Source organism: Vidua chalybeata, chromosome Z, assembly GCF_026979565.1.
Source record: "Vidua chalybeata isolate OUT-0048 chromosome Z, bVidCha1 merged haplotype, whole genome shotgun sequence".
Taxonomy (NCBI): Eukaryota; Metazoa; Chordata; class Aves; order Passeriformes; family Viduidae; genus Vidua; species Vidua chalybeata.
The window spans coordinates 74,167,573-74,175,488 of NC_071570.1; the positions used below are offsets into that span (position 1 = coordinate 74,167,573).

Consider the following 7,916-nt stretch of genomic DNA (forward strand, 5'->3'; position numbering starts at 1 on the left):
GAAAGAAAGAAAGAAAGAAAGAAAGAAAGAAAGAAAGAAAGAAAGAAAGAAAGAAAGAAAGAAAGAAAGAAAGAAAGAAAGAAAGAAAGAAAGAAAGAAAGAAGAAAGAAAGAAAGAAAGAAAGAAAGAAAGAAAGAAAGAAAGAAAGAAAGAAAGAAAGAAAGAAAGAAAGAAAGAAAGAAGAAAGAAAGAAAGAAAGAAAGAAAGAAAGAAAGAAAGAAAGAAAGAAAGAAGAAAGAAAGAAAGAAAGAAAGAAAGAAAGAAAGAAAGAAAGAAAGAAAGAAGAAAGAAAGAAAGAAAGAAAGAAAGAAAGAAAGATGGAAGGAAAGGAGGGGAGGAAAGGGATAGATTAGGACAAACAGTTCATCCCTCCATGCATGCCAAGGCTGTCCCGTTGACGCTCTCCATCAGGTCTCCTTGGTGCCGAGGATCCCCTGAGAACATGGAGCTCAGCACAGGGACAGACATTTTCTCAGGGCGCCGGGCAGGCCGCGGCCCAGCCGCCATCTGCAGCGCTAATCCTCGGGCTGTGCCGCCAGGCAGGGGCAGCACAGCGCCTGCAGCACCCGCCTGAAGAGCGAGGGGGGCTCATTTTGGGGAACCGGCTGCCCTTGCTGAGCTTGGCCTCCCTGCAGGCTGGGCGAGGAGTTGTGGGGGCGGTTGGGGGTGTGTGGGGCAGAGGTCGGGCTCTCTCCTCCGTGTCTTGCAGCTGCTGCTTCCCGTTGTGCAGCTGCGCTGGGCTCCAGTTGCCTCCGATCCTGTGGCTGCTGGCCGGAGCGGCGGCTAGCGCTTTCTTCCTCTCGCAACAGCTTTCCCTCTTTCATGTCTGTTTCCAGTTGGGACAGCTCTTGGATACTGGAGTCTTCTCCTTGGTATAGCTCCTGGCTGCTCTCGAGGTCTCTCTTGTCCTCTTCCCATTGGCAGATGTGCACATGGCCTTGCACATCTTCATCCAAAGAAGACAGATCCTGGTATCCCTGCCCTTCCCACGGGGGCAACTCTTGACCTGTCACCTCTTCTTCCCACAGGGACAACTCTTGGTCTTGGTCATTCTCATCATCATCCCATTGGTACGGCTTCTGCTCTACCTGCACTGTCACACTCTCTGCCCATGGGGACAGCTCTTGGCCGGTCACCTCTTCTTCCCACAGGGACAATTCTTGGCATCTGCCATCCTCATCGTCATCCCATTGGTACAGCTCCTGCTCTACCTGCACTGTCAGGCGTTCTCCCCACCGGGACAGCTCTTGCTGTGTCCCATCTGGCCACTGCACTGTCGCACTTACCTGCCAGCGCCGCAGCTTCTGCTGTGTCACAGCTCCACAGGAGGAGACTTCCTGGATAATCTCTTCTTCTTCCCATCGGCAATACTCTTGCACTGTCACTTCTTCCCACAGGCAAAACTCTCGGCAACAGACATCTTCCCACGGGCAAAGCTCTTGGCAACAGACATCTTTGCATGGGCAGAGCTCTTCGCACTCCTGGTCCATGGTGACAAAGGCCCGCTTTTCCTCCTCCTCAGCCTCTGACAGGAGCAGGACTGAGCTGCCCACTGAGCCCCCAGCCACCGCCCACTGAGGGCCTGGTCTTGCAGCCAGCTGGGCAAGGGGCTGGGGGGCTGGGAGTTGGGCTTTGTCTTGTCCTCCTCTCTGCCTGAAGTCCCGTGGCACAGAGTCCTGGAACACGGGCACACTGCTGGCACTGGGCAGCCCAGGGCCCCGCAGGGTCCCTTATGTACCTCAGCCAGGCGGGGCTCCGGCATGTCACACAGGGCTTTGGGCACCACACTGTCCCGCCTCACCGAGGGCTGTGACACAGGGTGCCTGTGTCACAAAGGCCACCCCGGCGCCCCTTCAGCAGCCGAAGGCGCTGGGAGTGGGCTGGAGCAGCCCCGGCCTCGGGGGCTTGCCGCTGCTCCGGATGGATAATGAGATGATTGGTAATCTAAACCCGAACCCCAGGATGAGGATGGCAGATGCCAAGAATTGTCCCTGTGGGAAGAAGAGGTGACCGGCCAAGAGCTGTATCCAAGGGCAGAGAGTGTGGCAGTGCAGGTACAGCAGGAACCGTACCAATGGGACGATGATGAGCATGACCAGTGCAAGGAGTTGTCCCTGTGGGAAGAAGAGGTGACAGGTCAAGAGTTGTCCCCATGGGAATGGCAGGGATAAATACCGCGTGACTGTGAAGAGAGGCCGTACTGATGTGCAGTTGTGTCATTGCAGCTGAGGTGTCCTCTGCTCTCCCCAGAGTTCCCTGTTCCCCCTCTGACCGTGCCCATCAGACAGCCTGGCTTATCCAGGACAGGGAGAGAGAGAGGAGGTGCACAGAAACTTGTTGCTCAGGGAGGTGGAGCATGACTGTCGATGTTGAGGCAGGGACAGGAATGAAATGACTCCATCGTCAGAAGGCAAAGAAAGAACGTTAATTTGAAAATACATCTCTCTTTTATAGAGAAAGAGAGAAAGGGAGTGACGAAGAAAGACAAAGGGAGAAAAAGAGAGAGTAAAAGAGAGAGGAAAAGGAGAGGAGAGGAGAGGAAAAAGGAAAGGAAAGGAAAAAGGAAAAAGGAAAAAGGAAAAGGAAAAAGGAAAAGGAAAAAGGAAAAAGGAAAAGGAAAAAGGAAAAAGGAAAAAGGAAAAAGGAAAAAGGAAAAAGGAAAGGAAAGGAAAGGAAAGGAAAGGAAAGGAAAGGAAAGGAAAGGAAAGGAAAGGAAAGGTCATCACATTCCCTTCTAATGATTCAACGGGGTAAGGAAAAGTCTGCCCAGTTCCATGCTTGTGGGAAGTATGTGCAGCCCACCAAAGCTTCTTCTCAGGAGAAACCACCTTAAGAATGTAATTTTGCCTCAATTTGAAGCTCTGTCAGCCTCTCAAAATGTGTAGAAGAGAGGGATGCATCCCAGTGTTTTCACCTTTCATGCTGACTTCTTTCTCATCTGTGGATGATAAATGATCACTAACATTTCCTTTGGTTTTCTGGTCGAGGACCATGAAACGTGGAGTGTCAATAAGAGGGAGAATATTTCTGAAATGAAACCGATTTAGATCTGCTTAAATCATTGGAGAACTTATAAAAGTACTCTGACATCAGTAGTTTTTATATTTTTCAAGTTCTGACTACAATATATGAATGTTGATGAGATGGACAAATGGAGAAAAGTACTAATGTGATCCCTAAATAAAATTATCAGAGATAAAAGGAGGTTAAACAGCCTAAAGTCATGATATTTGGAAGGAAAAGGGGTGAAACCAAAAAGGAGTACTATGATATAACTGTGGTAGAGAATGTCAGAATAAAGGCACTTATTTCAGTGTGACTGATAAAAAGACAAGGAAACACACATGACAGTTAAAGTGAATGGAGCCTTAAGGAAATACTTTTCATGAAAGTAATCCTAATGGTGCAAGTCTGCATGCAGGAGCCAATTTTAAGACAAAAGCTGCGTGATAATTCAAGAAGGAGATATGTAAAATCTCATGCTGTTACTCTGATTACTGGTTAGATTTACAATATAAACTTCACAAATTACAGTATACAGAGTGCGAGGCAGAATAAATATTCTTTCTAACTCTTAATCACTTTCTACATGGAAAACCCACATGGTGATTATTCAGAGACCAAAAGTGTAACCTGCAAAAGCATTCATCTCTTTTTTATTTTTTTTTAATCCTTTTGAGGAAGGGCTGTGGCGGGGGGGGGGGGGGGGGGGGGGGCATAAGCCTAATAAGAGGAAATTGCAGTATTTAAATACACCCGAGACCACAAAGCATAGTATTAGCAGAGTAAATTACTCTCATGCTCAAGGTGCCAAAAGCAATTTAGGCTGTATACAGAAACGAAATCACAAGATTAAATCAATGTGTTTTCCCCATGTTTGTGGGGAAGGGATAATTGATTAGAATAGCGGGTCACACCTATACTAATGCACCATTCAGTAGCTGACATCATCTCTGCATCTTTGAAATGAACACCAGCTCATAACATTCACTTAGATACCTTTTAATTACTTTGCTCTGCAGCCAGAAAATTGAAGGCTAACTCATTAACCTTCTTTGCCTTTCTGGAAGGTGTTTTTTTTCTCTTCATGTTTATGCTTGTTTGGACCTGCGTTATTCCCACAGGCTGCAGAAGTATCCATTAGCAAACCTGGTCCAGCTGCAAGTTCTCTTTCACTGCTTAATATATTCAGCAATCTGTCCTTCATGATTCAAACCCATATTCCAGCCTTATCAGTAAATAGAAACTCCATATATTATTTTTTCCTATTTCTGGGCATGAAGCGGTTTTTGTAAATGCTAAACCTGTTCCTTAAGGTTGCTTTGTTGATGTCAGGGGATTAAGAAGGGAGCTTACAAACAATAATACAAAACACTGATTTAACACTGAGACAATCCAATTGTAACAACCATTTCTCTTACTTATGAGTAATGACTCCTTTTTCATGCATTGTTAATGCCTTCCTAAAGCACAAGGATCAATGTGTCAGGAAGAAAAGAGAAATAGATTTCCTGGATCATAATAAAATTTTTCAAAGTCTGGACTACAGAACCAGATAAAGACAAAGAAACCCAAATTACAGAGGAATCAACAGAAAGCAATAATTCTGTTATGCTCAGTAAGTTTAGTTTACTTTCCTGTAGAAAAACATACAAAAAGAAGAGAACCTTAAAAATTTCTCCAGAAAATTAAGATAACTTTGCATTTATTCTCAGAATGAAGATGTAGTAAGGTTAGTTGCACCACAGGTGTGAAAAAAATAGAGATAATCAGAATTTGTGTCATACTGTCCCAATCACAAAAAGAAAAGTGCATTTAAAGGCAGCCACAGAGGAATGTGACTGCATCCATTTTTGGCAAGAAGCCAGGATAAGCACAAGGGAACAATTCTGCACTTCAAAGAAAGCTTTAAGTGATAATAGGTTAAACCCTTCTTTGTCTAATCAGTTATTTAAATACTACTAATTACCTGGGCTATTGCCTAGCTCAACACCTATAATTTGAGGGTCTTAAATCTTATGAAGTACAAAGGGTCATTTTGTACTCAGATCAGCAATTTTTACGTGCTTGCAAGTTACATAAATGGACTCCAAGGAAAGCTCACAAGTTTACAACTTCTGAACCTTAAGAAGGGGCTGCACAATGAATATCTAAACTGCACATTTATAAAATTACTATTTCATACTTTAAGGAAGCTGCAAGCTGGGGAAAGCAGCCTGGAGCCAGGAATGCAGCAATTAAGGTGTGTAGTAGTAATGTTAATTGAAAGCTCTTGTGCAGGAGGGCAGAAGGAAAGGACCTAATTGAGTGGCCATAAGGCCATGGCAGTAATTCTGCATTAGTCTTTTTGTCTGCCCCTTTGTCTCCCACCTGCACTTTTTGAGTCCCCTCTGCTGTACCTGTACATCTGCTCCTGCACCTGAGCAAATCTGGCATATGGACTCTTCCTGATATAAAAAAAAAAAATAGCCCTTCTTCCTATGCATCCCACAGTAAAATTTGCTGATTGATAATTCCATGTTCTAGCTCACTGCAGGAGGGTACAAGAAGCTGGAGAAGCGCAGAAACTAGAAACCTGAAAAACAAAAACAGAAATAGTTACGGTATATTCACATATTACTGATGCAAATCAGAGCCTAAGGAATGAGGAGGCAAAGCTGCTATTAAGAAAGAATAAATATTTTTGTCATTTCATTTCAGTGTGGAGGAAACAGCTGGAGACTGAATGAACCAGCACCAGCAACCACATTTAATAAAAGCAGCAGGAAGATTTGGGTTGGGAACTGAGATTATTTGAGAGCCCTGGGGCTGTTTGCAAGAGCAGCTACTCTCACAAGACAGGTGAGGCTGTGGAGCCAGGGAGACAGAAAGGTAAGTCTAATAATTGTCCCTGTTGTTTTAGAACCAGCAACACACTTCTATTTCTGTCAGAGCCTCTCTACAGAAGATTCAGAAAGGCAAAGACTGGCATTTCCTGCAGCTGAGCCTTCCATAAAAGCCACAGAATTTTAAGGGATAATCCACCTGTGATGAGAAAGGCCTGAGAAAAAAGAGGCAACGAAAGCTGCCAGGATGAGATTCAAAGACAAATTCCCAAACACCTGGAGATCTTAGTGCTCCCACATGATTCTGTTATCATCACAAAGGCTTACGGTGATGTAACCCCAAAGACATTTGCAAGGATGCAGGAGTGGATCAGTCTTATATCTTGAGCTCCTAAAAATGGATGTGCCCAATTCCCTACAGTTTAGAGTTGGTATTCTATTCCTGCTGTGAAGGAAGTTTCCCATTCTCACTCATTCTGGCACCAGTGCAACCAAATATTCATGACTAAAATACACTGCTGTTTGCAGCAGGTGGCAATACCTGTCACAATGCCAGTGGCAGTAAAAATGGACCATGATGCAATGAAAACTAAATAACTTTTAATATTTTCAGGGCAAAAATACAATTCAGATCATAAAAAAGTACCAGAAAGCCCAGGAAAATGCACTCCAGCTGTATCCATACAGCATGTGAAGATCAGAGAGCTTTATGATGTAACCTTTGGCTGGTGAACTTTGATTTAATTGATTGTCTGCAACTTGTACCAAAGGACCTTCCTGCAGCAGCCTGCAATGAATTTCCACTCACTGCAACCACTGCCATGACCTTACCCTACTCAAAAAAGAAATCCATGTCCTGTAATGCCTCTTTAAACCAAAGAGTTAGGATTTTAAAGTTTTGTATCCTACAGGGAGGGTTAAAAATGCAGCACTGAGTAGTGAATGCCACTAGCACTTGTTTATAAAGGATGTACTGTGTGTCATCCCCTTGATTATGTCTAGATTTAAATTTGCTCAAAACCCTTGACGAGAGTTTTTTCATGGGGATGTGACACTGGCTTCTCTGCTTGTGTTCTAAAGCTTTTTTCCTTCTGCATCTGTGTGGGAGTCTCATCTCTCCTGTCGCAGGTGCAGGTGCCTCCACCTGTGTTCTGGCTCTGCTCCCTACTTTGTCAGTCACCAAGGAACAATAAAATCAATCACCCAGCTGACCTGCTCAAAAATTTCCTCTTGAGTGTGAATGTGAGCCTGATTGTCATGGGGAATTTTTCCCCTCTCCCCTGCAATTTACTTATTTATTGACTTATTTGTTTTTAAGATATGCCTAAAGCCAGATGATGTTACAGTTAATAGGTGAAAGTGCTTTGGAAGACCGAGTCAGAATTCAAAATTTTATCAAATAAGAAGTTTTTTTAAAAATCCAGGGAGGAATTCAGCTTGACAGAGGGCCCCAAATTCACAAATGCCAAATGAGGGCAAAGCAACTACCATAAGTCAAGTGGCAGAAAAGGTCCATGGGGTTATAGGCAGACCACAAATTTAAAGCAGAGCTTTAAATTTGTGTTTTATACTAACACTGCATTCTTTTACAGAGGACATAAAACCCAATTACTCTCCTCTAGAGTGATTAGTAAACTCTCAGATGGGATGCTGGCTGTCGTATCCTGCATTAAAGAAGAGTTAGACACGTCTCAGAGAGGGAACCACTGCACTGTGGCAGGGAAATACCTGCCTTGGGAGGCTTAAATAACTTCAGCTAATCTCAGTGCATGGAAACAGACTGTATCTCTCCTTGAGCTCCTTTTTCAGCCCTTTATAGACTTAAAATTACACATTCTAAATCTAGAAGGAGTAAAAGTAGAGCAAAATTTCCAGAGTATTTTATCCATGGCTCCACTGTTTCAGGATAAGTCCTGGCAGACGCATCCTGTGGTGTTGAATTTTACCCTCTAAAACATGTTTTCAGGCGTGGCAAGCTAAGGGACTGCCTCTTGTCTGACACCCCACAGCTGTAATTCATAGCAGTGGAGATGGTTCAAAGTAAATTTAAAAATACCCACAGGCTGTCTCCTACTACAGTCAGAGAGCTCT

The 7,916-nt window shown here is 44.0% G+C and overlaps 1 long non-coding RNA gene across 1 annotated transcript; it reads left to right on the forward strand.

Moving 5' to 3' along the window:
• Positions 1–2,673: 2,673 nt before the first annotated feature.
• LOC128802542 (uncharacterized) lies at positions 2,674–5,770 on the forward strand. Its single transcript, XR_008435482.1, has 4 exons — positions 2,674–2,750; positions 5,192–5,242; positions 5,527–5,603; positions 5,701–5,770. It is a non-coding gene; the product is annotated as an uncharacterized LOC128802542 (long non-coding RNA).
• The last annotated feature ends 2,146 nt before the right edge of the window (positions 5,771–7,916 follow it).